Consider the following 12279-nt stretch of genomic DNA (forward strand, 5'->3'; position numbering starts at 1 on the left):
CCAACAACTCTGTCAATAAATGCCAAGCTGAATAATTGGTTACATCAGGGCCAGAGGTGTACCAACCTGTTGTAGACTTACTCAATTTGCGAAGCCTTTTCTCTTGAATGAATCATCCAATTTTTCTGAAATTGTAATCATTTGTTTGTCAGTACATGTACATCACATCTACTGATTTCTGCCCCATGCAGATAATTATTTCATCGTGTGTCTTTTTTTTCTCTTTTAGGCTTAGAGTCTATTTTAAGCCCACCTAAAATTTGCTAGCATTTGATTCCAGTTCTTCTACTGAGTCACTTTTTACTATGAGTGAAGTGTCAGCTGCAAGCATTACTACATTATCAGCTGTTGCTGATGTCATATTATTTACACAGAGAATATAAAAGGGTCTCAGTACTGACTACTAAGGCACACCAAGCTCTACTAGATAAAAATTACAGCACACATTTACAATAGCATCACTTATTTTATACTTTGCTTGTACACAGTGCTCTCTGTTTTCCACAAAAGATGATTTTATGTCAGCTGCCTTGCCCCTGATACCACAGCATTCTAGTTCGAGTATTAGTCTGTTGTGATGTACAAAGTCAAATGCCTTTCAAAAGTTAAGGTAAACTCCACAGACTTTTCTTTGCTCGTCTGACACCTCAATAACATGAGCTACAAAGTTAGCTGTGGCTGTGGTATTAAACCTACATTTATTAAAACCATCTTGTGAATCATTGAGTATGTTATTCTTCTCTATGAAATGCAAGAATCTGTCTTTCAAAACAGTTTAAGTGGCTTAGGTAAGACAGGTGTGATAGAAATTGAGCTATAGTTTGCAGTAGTTTCTTATCAACACCAATGGAAATGGACACAAATTTTCTTTTTTTGAGACATTTAGGAAATATCTCAATTTCCATAGCTGTGCTTATCAAATCACTCAGAGGTCTCAGTAACCAATACAATCTATGACGTTAGATGTTATTAATATTCCTTGATTTTCAGGAGGTATTGGTGTCTTTTATGAGTTTTTCCACTACTCCAACATAACATTGATTAATAACATTACCGATGTCATTGAATCCCTACATTCCTTCCTATATTTCTCTAAAATTATATTACTCTCACCTTTCCTGTCAGAATCTTTTCTAAATTGATTTATGTGGGATTATGCAGTCTTATAAATGGTTTTGAGGGCTGAAACATCATTGTGGTAAAAATCACATTTATTTTTCTTTTGTAGGCTCGTTTCTTCTCCTTATAAGAGTCAATGCTGTCAGAAGTTTTGTTTATCAACGAATTTTCGTATGACATTTTTTGACCATCCTCTAATCTTATAATGTCAGATGTGATCCATTTCTTAGTATTTCCCATATTTATATTTCTGGTTACGAACATGCAAGCAGTATTTACGTTGTTGTAATTATGTAGTGCACGAGACCAGTCCAAAGTAAACCGAATATGCCTTTATTCATGAAGCACTCAACTACAATGAAGAATAGACTCCTGTGAACCCACACATAACACGACACACTACACTGAATTGAACAGCACACTGGAAAGACACACAAGACGGCCAGTTAGCACTGCTCTGCAGATATAAATGCATGAATCACTCACTGGTAGGTGGCGCAGTGGAGGCCTCGCCGCATGCACACCTCCCACAGGCAGCCTCCATCAGGCAGCCCATGCTGATACAGTTAGCAGCTGATTCAAACATGTATGTGCAGCATCACTCTCAGTCCACATGCACTAGTTGCACGATATGACACACCTCTCCCTCGTGCAAAGTGGATGCCCAGGCAATGGAGGAAACACTGGTTGACTGATGAAAGACATATCCATTGGGTCTGGTGCGATGGCAGAGGGTGGGACAATGTGCCAGGTGGGCACCAAAGCGTAGGGCCAGAACATGGCGGGGGCAGGAGCTCGCCCAGCGGAGTGGGTCCACATTGCACCTGATGACAGTACTGGAGAGAATTGTGCTGTCATCAGCAGACAGGTCCCAGTGCAAGGGCAGTAGGGCTGGACTCACCAGCGACAATGGCTGATGTGATTATGGAGAGGGGTCCAGTGGAGGCAGTCCGACCGGAACAGCAGGCTGCAGCAATGGACCCAAGGCCAGAGATGGATCAGACCCAGACACTGGGAAGCTGCAACCCCAGGGTACTGCACGTGAAGGAGGCAGCCAATAGGGCTTGAGATGGAGGGCAGTGGGGTGGGGTGGGCTGTGGCAACAGGGGCCATACCCTGAACCAACAGCCTCCGGCAGCAAGCTGGGGAGCAACTGATCAAAGTGGTATACTGCCAGCCCGTTGGCCATATGGAGGTCACAGAGATGGTTACTCTGGTGGGGAAACACAGTAGCCAGTATCCACTTGGGCCAGCGACCAAATCCTCATGCCCACATCACTGATTCCACTGCAAAGCAGCCTGACAGAGCAGGTGTGGTGCAGGTCACAGAAGCTGGAGGATCATGTGTGGTTGCCAGCCATGAAGCAACTCAGCCCGGCTCTGCTCCCCCGTAGGCATGAAGTGATAGGTGCTCAGAAAACAGAGAAGAGAATCATCTAGCGAAGAATCCACAACAGTCTTTTTCATTTGGAACTTGAGCATACACACTATGCATTCTGCCTCACCATTTGATTGAGGATGGAATGGCAGAGCCATAACATGACAAATGCTGTGACAGGAACAAAACCATTGAAAGATATGAGAACTGGGGCCCATTGATGGAAACTAAGGTACTAGGCAGTCCCTCTGTAGAAAAAACCCTCAAAAGCGTACGATGTGTGACCTCAGCCAATGTTGATGTGCACTGGAGAATGTAAGGAAACCAAAAAAATGCATCCTCAGCCAAGCGGCAATAGGAATTCAAGAAGAAACTCACAAAGTCTACATGAATCCATTTCTATGGCTGATGTGGATCGGGCCAGTGGGACAAAGATGTCCTGGGGGCTGCTTGTTGTCGGGCACACTGCTCACAGGCCTTGAAAAACGGACAATTTTACCATCAATTCCTGTCCAAAAACCATTTCTCCTCGCTTACAGTTTGGTGTGTAAAATGCGCCAATGGCCCTGTTGGAGAAGGCATAGAACCTTGCGCCATAATGCTGTGGGAATGGCTACTCTGGGAGAGAGGTCTTCTGTAGACAAATACCACCAAACACAGAGAGCCGATACCATAAGGAAAAATAGTTATGCAGTGAGTCCAAAGCCCATCCTGCTGGTTTATCTGACCAGCCCTGTCGACCAAACCGAACCACCTGGCAGAAAACTGGGTCAACAGCAATAGCTGTTGCTATGCATGAGCTCATAATTGGGGAAACCTTGACTGCAGCAGCCCGCATTTCAGTATCAAGATGGAAGCAAAGCAATTCTTCACAATCAAAGTCGGAATAAGGACTCACAGGGAGATGGGACAAGGTGTCCATATTAGCATGTTTAGACATGGGCCGAAAATGGATTCCGTAGTTATACAGAGACGAGAATAGCGCCCAGCGTTGGAGGTGATGTGCTTCCCTGTCAGGCAAGGAAGTGTGAGGGTTAAACAAGGAAACCAGGGGCTTATGGTCAGTGATAAGGTGAGACTTGAAGCCATACACAAAACGTGAAACTTCTTGAAAGCATAAATAATGGCAAGAGTCTCTTTTTCCACCTGAGACTAACGCTGCTGTGCTGGAGTGAGAGATTTAGAGGTGAGAGCAACAGTTCGTTCAGAAGCATTGGGATACCAGTGCACGAGGACCATGCCAAGGCCATACTGTGAAGTCTCAGCCTCCAAAATCATGTGCTGGTCTGGAGAGAACGTAGCTAAACAAGGGGCCAAGACTAATTTGGATTTCAACATTTGAAAAGCTTTTTCACAATCCAGGCTCCAGCAGAAAAGTACATTCTTGCATAAAAGGCATGCCACGGGTAGGCCAAGGTCGCAGTGCCCCACTATCATCCCTTGGAAGGCCTGAAGTTCCTCCGTAGATGAGGGGTCAGGCACAGATGCCACAGCAGAAATGTGGCGCAGCAGAGAGTGAACCCCATCCCAGGAGACCTTGAATCCTAAATAAATAACAGAAGGTTGAAAAAACGGAATTTCCCAAGTTCACACTGTAAGCCCATGGACTGTAGGACGCAAAATGAAGTGTACAAATTTTGAGAGTGTTCTGCTGTGGAGGAGCACTTAACAAGAATATCATTTAAATAATTAATGCAACCTGGGACAAGCATAGTCCACTGCTCTAGGAATCGTTGGTAAACAGCAGGGGCGCTAGACACACCAAAAGGAAAGCTCATTTATAGAGACCAGAAGCAGTACTCAAGACCAGAACTTGCTGAGACTCTTCATCCAGAAGAATCTGCAGATACGCTTCAGACAAATCAGTTTTAGAAAAGTACTGGCCATCCAATAATTTCACCAACAGTTCCTCATGGCATGGAAGAGGATATGTGTCTACATTGAGGGTAGTCCTGAAGTCACTACAGAGGCGAAGTTTCTCCAACGATTTCCGAGCTACAATGAGCAGAGACAGCATTCACTAGCCATAATAGGTTACACCACCCCTACAGATTGGAGTCTGTCTAATTCTGCTTTCACGTGATCTTTCAGGACGACAGAAATAGGACGAGCATGACAAAAACGAGGACGAGCCATGGATTTCACAGAAATGTGGGAAGAAAAAATAGTAGCGCACCCTATACCTTCGAAAAACAAGCCCAGAAACTCCACACACAGTGTCTCCAATTGAGAATACGTTACCTGATCAGACACTACATGAACTGTGTCAATAACAGAAAATCCAAATGCCTGAAATGCATCTGTCCCAAACAAGTTCTCAACACCAGCATTAGCAACCCCGTAGCATGTTGTGGGGTGAACCACTGACATGTAAGAGGCAGATGTCGTAAATTGTCCCAACAGTGCACGGTTCAGTTTGTTATAACTGAGCAGCTTCCACGTAACCGGTGTCAATGCCAGCAAGCCTAAACTCACATAGGTTTGAGAATTCAATAACATTACTACTGCACCTTGTCAACCTGTAGCCAGACCACCAGGCGAAAAACACTTACCTCAATAAACAACTTGGGAGAAGTCACAAGCATTAGCGTCACACAGTTTATTTCCATGTCCATATTCTGAGGAACCGTTGGTAACCAAAATACGGAAGTGATGTGGCCTTTGTTGGCACTGGGCCTGTATGTTTACTACCACCACTACCGCTTCTTTGTGCAAGCTATCTGTCGTCCTAGTGGGCACATTACAAGTAGCCCAGCGCTTAGGTCGCGCCAAACACTCATGCTGGACAAAACAGGGAGGACAAGACGGAAACAGAAAACGCTGGTGCTGGCACTGCGGCGGTGGCAGTTGCTTTCTCCAGTTTTGGTCACCTTGGTACTAGGCCAGCATGTTTACCACCTCCACTGCCGCTTCTTTGTGCAAGCTATCTGTCGTCCTAGTGGGCACATCGTGTGACACTACTGCCACATCACATCATGCTTCAATTTGGTCACCACTGCCCAAGAAACTTTAAAGATTATGCTGTTTACAAAACTTCAACCAGTGGAGGGTTTTCGCAGGATAAAGCCTTCTGCTGCACTTGCTTGTCTGGAGCTAAGCAGGTAATTGCATCACGCACCACACAGTCTGCATAATAATCATTGTGGGCACCAGTAATTGACTGACACTTACTGCTAAGGCCATGAGCTTCGGCTGCCCAGGCCCTATATGACTGCATTGGTTTCTTGAGGCATCGGTAGAATTCAATTCATGCTGCTGTGACATCCATTCGTTTGTGATAGTAGTTGAACAATAAAGTGCACATTTGATCAAAACTAAGAACTGCTGGTTCTTGTAAAGGAGCAAGTTGACACAATAAGTAATACATCTTAGATGAAATTCACAAGAGGAAGAAGGCTCTGCACAAATTTGAGTCTGTCACACCAAAAGACAAAAAATGCTGTCTGGGTCTTTTGTCATAAGCATCCCAATCCTCAGAGCTGAATAGTTGTACGAAGGGTACACTCCATAATGATCTGAGAGTTCGGTATTTATTACGAATGTTGTTGATGTCTTTGAACTGTGATTGATCGTTAACAACAAACTCCATAAGTGAGTAGAGGTACTGTGAAGCTGTTGTCAGAATTACCAAAAGTTTAAAGGGCTGTCTATTGGAGGTCCTACAGTGGACACCCTCGTTACGTGCTTTTGTATAGCAAACACTTTTATCCTCAATAGTGAGTTACTCCAGCCTATGATACCATAAGACATTTCTCATATTTTCATTTCCCAATACTCTTGTAATACATAATGCGAAAATTACAGAGATTAGACATTTAAGAAGAGCCATAACATGAGACTCTCAAGTTCAGGTCCTTATTGATGTAAGCACCTACAACATTTCAAATATTCTGTTTCATTTACTGATTTATTTTCTTTTTTCAGTATAATTTTGCACATTATGACGCAATATGATACTCAGAAACCTTTTACCTCAACTGACTCTAGCCACTGATGCCTACGAAGTTATAAAAGCTTCTTATTAGCACTCAATAAAATGCAAATTTCTGAATCATTGTTAACACTGTTCACAGGTGATAAAGTGCTGTCGACAATACTGACTTAACTATGTCAGAATGATTGAATGTTTCCACTCAGAACTGACAAGGCGAGGCGATGACGTTTAATCACAGATTTACTTCAAACTTTTTACTCTTTAGCAGGCCTTTAAAACAACATTATGTGGAAGTAGTAAGGTGCACTACTCTGGCTATTCCGAGAAAATCACAAAAGAAGTTTTACATGTCTATTACGTAAATGATGTACCTGTGAGAAGAAAGTAGCTGCTGAAAGTCGTTGTGGTCACGTGGTTAGCGTTCGCACTTCCCCGGAGGGGGTCTTGGATAAGGCGACAATTCGAATCCCGCTAACGCATTTTTTAATCTACATTTCTTTCATCACTGGTCACGTTAGTTAATTTATATGAAATTTAAGAGGTAATATAATGAATAAAACCATGTGCATTTTCATGAAGTTGTAGTGAATTTCATATGTTATTTGACTAGTTACTGTTTGAAAATTTTCAAGGATGAGGGACAGGCCTGGATAGCCCAAGTCAAACCTCGATAAATAATTATGCCAATGATGTTATTCGCAATCAGTAATACAGTATGTAAAATTACTCGTCAGATGTGCTAAAGACATCACATGGTGCAGGATGTTATAGACATGGAAAACATAAATTAAAACTTTATGCAAATACTTCATGCAAATATACGAATCTTTTCATTATATTACCTCTCAAATGTCATATAAATTAAATAATATGACCAATGATGAAAAAAATGTTGAATTAAAGATAAGTGTTACACAAGATTCGATCCATCGCCTCGTCAGGAACCCTCCTTTAAGCAGTTACCAGAATGCGCCAGACAACAGGCTGTACTGCGCATGCGCAGCTACGATGACGTAGGCAGCCCGTGCTTGGTGCTTGCTCTGCTCATACGCTTTTCGTCGTATTTCTGGTGGCGCATCACGTGACCATGTGTAGCCGTGCCGCCCGTGCGGCATGTTGTTGAGAGGACATACTGAATTGTATTTACAGCAATTGTTTTATCATATCCCACACAGATGCAAATAAGGAAGCAGTTCTTGGCTTTTGAGTCATTTCAAAATTAGACTCCACAGCTCGAAGTACCATAAAATTTTTGATGGATTTTTTTTTTTAATTCGTGCTCTGCAATGTTGTTATGTAGCATTTCCAACACGCTTACATCTACACATCACTGCAAAAAGCTACTAGGATGGAATACAAATTACTTGCAACAAAAAAGAGAGAGTTTCTTGTGTAGCTTACACCGGAATGAAGGACAATAAATTTCATGACTATTTCAAAATGTGAAAAAATTAACATGGTTGTCTATGAGGCAGAGAAACTACAACTGACAGTTTATATTCTACTCTAGGAATAAATATGAAGCCATGCTGGGAGTTAAAACGATAAAACATGGTATGCTGCCAGTCTAAAATTTAGCATAGAATGGCATTCTATAAATTTAAGACGTAAACACAAATTAAGAAATAACTTCAGGCCCAGAGGAAGTCCGAGACAAGTGCCTTGTGATCGAAAAACACTTTCACAGAAGGCAGATCTATAAAATTCTGCTACAGCTGTCATTATATTTGAAACAAAATATTTAGTTCAAAACCACTGACCAAATTTGCCTACTTAGCTTCAAGTCAATGTTTACGTATGTTCGTACGTATATACACTCCTGGAAATGGAAAAAAGAACACATTGACACCGGTGTGTCAGACCCACCATACTTGCTCCGGACACTGCGAGAGGGCTGTACAAGCAATGATCACACGCACCGCACAGCGGACACACCAGGAACCGCGGTGTTGGCCGTCGAATGGCGCTAGCTGCGCAGCATTTGTGCACCGCCGCCGTCAGTGTCAGCCAGTTTGCCGTGGCATACGGAGCTCCATCGCAGTCTTTAACACTGGTAGCATGCCGCGACAGCGTGGACGTGAACCGTATGTGCAGTTGACGGACTTTGAGCGAGGGCGTATAGTGGGCATGCGGGAGGCCGGGTGGACGTACCGCCGAATTGCTCAACACGTGGGGCGTGAGGTCTCCACAGTACATCGATGTTGTCGCCAGTGGTCGGCGGAAGGTGCACGTGCCCGTCGACCTGGGACCGGACCGCAGCGACGCACGGATGCACGCCAAGACCGTAGGATCCTACGCAGTGCCGTAGGGGACCGCACCGCCACTTCCCAGCAAATTAGGGACACTGTTGCTCCTGGGGTATCGGCGAGGACCATTCGCAACCGTCTCCATGAAGCTGGGCTACGGTCCCGCACACCGTTAGGCCGTCTTCCGCTCACGCCCCAACATCGTGCAGCCCGCCTCCAGTGGTGTCGCGACAGGCGTGAATGGAGGGACGAATGGAGACGTGTCGTCTTCAGCGATGAGAGTCGCTTCTGCCTTGGTGCCAATGATGGTCGTATGCGTGTTTGGCGCCGTGCAGGTGAGCGCCACAATCAGGACTGCATACGACCGAGGCACACAGGGCCAACACCCGGCATCATGGTGTGGGGAGCGATCTCCTACACTGGCTGTACACCACTGGTGATCGTCGAGGGGACACTGAATAGTGCACGGTACATCCAAACCGTCATCGAACCCATCGTTCTACCATTCCTAGACCGGCAAGGGAACTTGCTGTTCCAACAGGACAATGCATGTCCGCATGTATCCCGTGCCACCCAACGTGCTCTAGAAGGTGTAAGTCAACTACCCTGGACAGCAAGATCTCCGGATCTGTCCCCCATTGAGCATGTTTGGGACTGGATGAAGCGTCGTCTCACGCGGTCTGCACGTCCAGCATGAACGCTGGTCCAACTGAGGCGCCAGGTGGAAATGGCATGGCAAGCCGTTCCACAGGACTACATCCAGCATCTCTACGATCGTCTCCATGGGAGAATAGCAGCCTGCATTGCTGTGAAAGGTGGATATACACTGTACTAGTGCCGACATTGTGCATGCTCTGTTGCCTGTGTCTATGTGCCTGTGGTTCTGTCAGTGTGATCATGTGATGTATCTGACCCCAGGAATGTGTCAATAAAGTTTCCACTTCCTGGGACAATGAATTCACGGTGTTCTTATTTCAATTTCCAGGAGTGTAGCTTTAAGAGATCTTACAGTGTCATACAAGGAACAGGACATCAGAGACTACTCCAGCAGCATCGGAATTCCATAAACCATACTAAATGCTTCATTCCGCTCTAATTGCACATTTCTACGTCCAGATGCACGCGGAAGTTCCTGATATTCAGCTTTTCATGTGGTTCTCGTGATACAAATTTTCTTGGAGGTCCAGTACTGTATTCTCATATTTGGTTCTTTATTATGGTATAACGTCATTCGTTCCATAAAATGAAAATTTGCACTTTAAATTGAACGAGGTTGAAAGTAGCCAATAGCGCGGAATGAAACACTTCGTTTCGTTTCAAATAAACTAACTGCCTCAGCGGAAAAAAAAATTAACTGAAGCAAATTTCTCTATAACACAGAGAGAAATAGCTTCATTAAGACATTAATGGTTGATTACTAGTAACCTGGAAATAATATAAAATCAGAAAATTGAAACTACTAACTTATTTTGGTCTTTCATGGTTATGAGAATGTATATGAATTCACTTGATGGCTCCCGGCCACAGAAATGTTTTGTTTTCATTTGACGTGGGAGCTGTAAACGAAGACACAGCCACGGGTCACGCGAGGAAGGACCCCCCACTATAACTCAGCTTGCTCTGCGCATGCGCGAATCTGGCAGCTTGGGCGCCAGGAAATTTTTTCCGGGTAGCTTCTGGCTACTTGCTGCTACTGCTCGTACACCAAACAGCCACGCTCCAAGTAGCCAGAAGCGGGAGGAAGGCGCTGCGCATACGCGAATTCAGCTCTGCGCATGCGCACGAGCCCGCTGGCAACTGCTCATACGAACTGTCACCAAGTGCGATCGCTAACCACATGACCACAACAACCTCTTTCACCTACCACCTTCTCATAGGTACATCATTTCATGAGAGGTGGTTAAAACATCTCTTGCGATTTCCTCGGAATTACCAGAGTAGTGCACCTTACTATTTTCACATTATTATGTTGTTTTAATGGCCTGCTAAAGGTGTACAGAGTTTGCACTAATTCCATGATCCCAATTTCGTGCCCCCCCCCCCTCCCCCCTTGTGAGTGCACAGGATCTCAGGCAACTCTAGTAATTGATGCTCCCAGTGGTCCAGAGGGGTACAGATGTTTACAGAGATGGCCTTAACCAAAGTCTAACATAACAGTCGCGACACTTCGCCTCGATTTTGTTGCCTACAGCGCCAGAAGCGCCCCAAGCGGCGAGTAAGTTAAACTGTGAGTTCGGCGCGATCGTGAAAGCGAATAGTGGTTGTTTATTTTGATTTCTACAATGGTTTTTACAACCGGGGGCCTTTGTAGTGTCATAAATTGCATCAACAACAAGAAGAAGACACCACAGCTGCCTTTTTTAGGTTTCCTAAGGATCCTGAGAAGTATATATCATCATATTACTAAACTGTATAGTTAGGATTCACTTGCAAACTTCATGTGTATTAATGATTGATGTTTCGTTTTAGGAGCAGAAAATGGCTACTCAATAGCAGACGAGAAGACCTTATGAAAAAAGACCCAGTTTACCTGTATAACAAAATTAGATTTTGTTCGCTACATTTCGAACAAAACCAGTTAATGAACGCAGACAATAATAAACCCGTGTGGTATGCAGTATCCACGCTGTTTGACATCCCAAATAAGCCACCTCAACTGACGATGAAGAGGAAACTGCCATAAAGATTCGATAGTCAATCTAAAGCTTTAAAACAGCTATGACACAGAAGCAACCCGTTCAATTCTCCATGTATCAGTGCCAGATTCGTGTGAATCGTCAACACAGACCTGGCTTTGACGATGAAGTGGTTAGATTAACTGCAGTTATTCGTGTCTTACAAACGCGTAATGTTTGGTATGTATTTCATTCACTTCTGTTGTTAATCCCTTAATTTTCCTTGCTTCCTTCGTGTGATGGCATTATTTTGTTAGCACCTTGTTCACTGACAGATTGTTTGAAAATTATTCAAATATTTGGTTTTGCGTGAAATGTAATGTAATCAGCTCATTATAATGTTTTCAACATATTTCTCCCACTATTTGGCAATTGCTTGTCCCACTTAAAATAATATAAAGATGAAGGTCGTACTTGTGGCAACAGCCGACAATGACAAACACAGCAGACCTGCAGAACGATAAATAAGCTGTCGATCGCTTTTGCGTGTAGAGGTACATGTCTGTGCTTCTTACGTCTGAATCTGTGTGTTTATATTCTTTTGATATCAACGTGGTAAGCTGCAATTCTATCCAACGTCACAAGTGTTCCTTCACGAATGTGTTGTAGCTTGCCACTCGATTCATGGTTTTTGTCCATACTTGCGCTTATTTTAGAATCATTTTTAGAAACATATACTCCTTCTGATACTACACAAAGCCTTGGAGGCAAGAAAATTACTCAAATATTTCGTAAATTACGTAAGAAATAGATGTAAAACAAACATTATGCTTACGATGCGTCTGACGTACACCTTACTCGCTGCTTGGAGTGCTAGTGTCGCTCCATCTGTCAAACGGTAACAACTTTTACAGCAGTGAGTGTCGCGACTGTTATGTTAGACTGTGGTCTTAACTGTGAAATTGTAGTACCAATGTGTGAATGTGA

The sequence above is a fragment of the Schistocerca nitens genome, chromosome 4, assembly GCF_023898315.1.
Source record: "Schistocerca nitens isolate TAMUIC-IGC-003100 chromosome 4, iqSchNite1.1, whole genome shotgun sequence".
NCBI classification, from domain to species: domain Eukaryota; kingdom Metazoa; phylum Arthropoda; class Insecta; order Orthoptera; family Acrididae; genus Schistocerca; species Schistocerca nitens.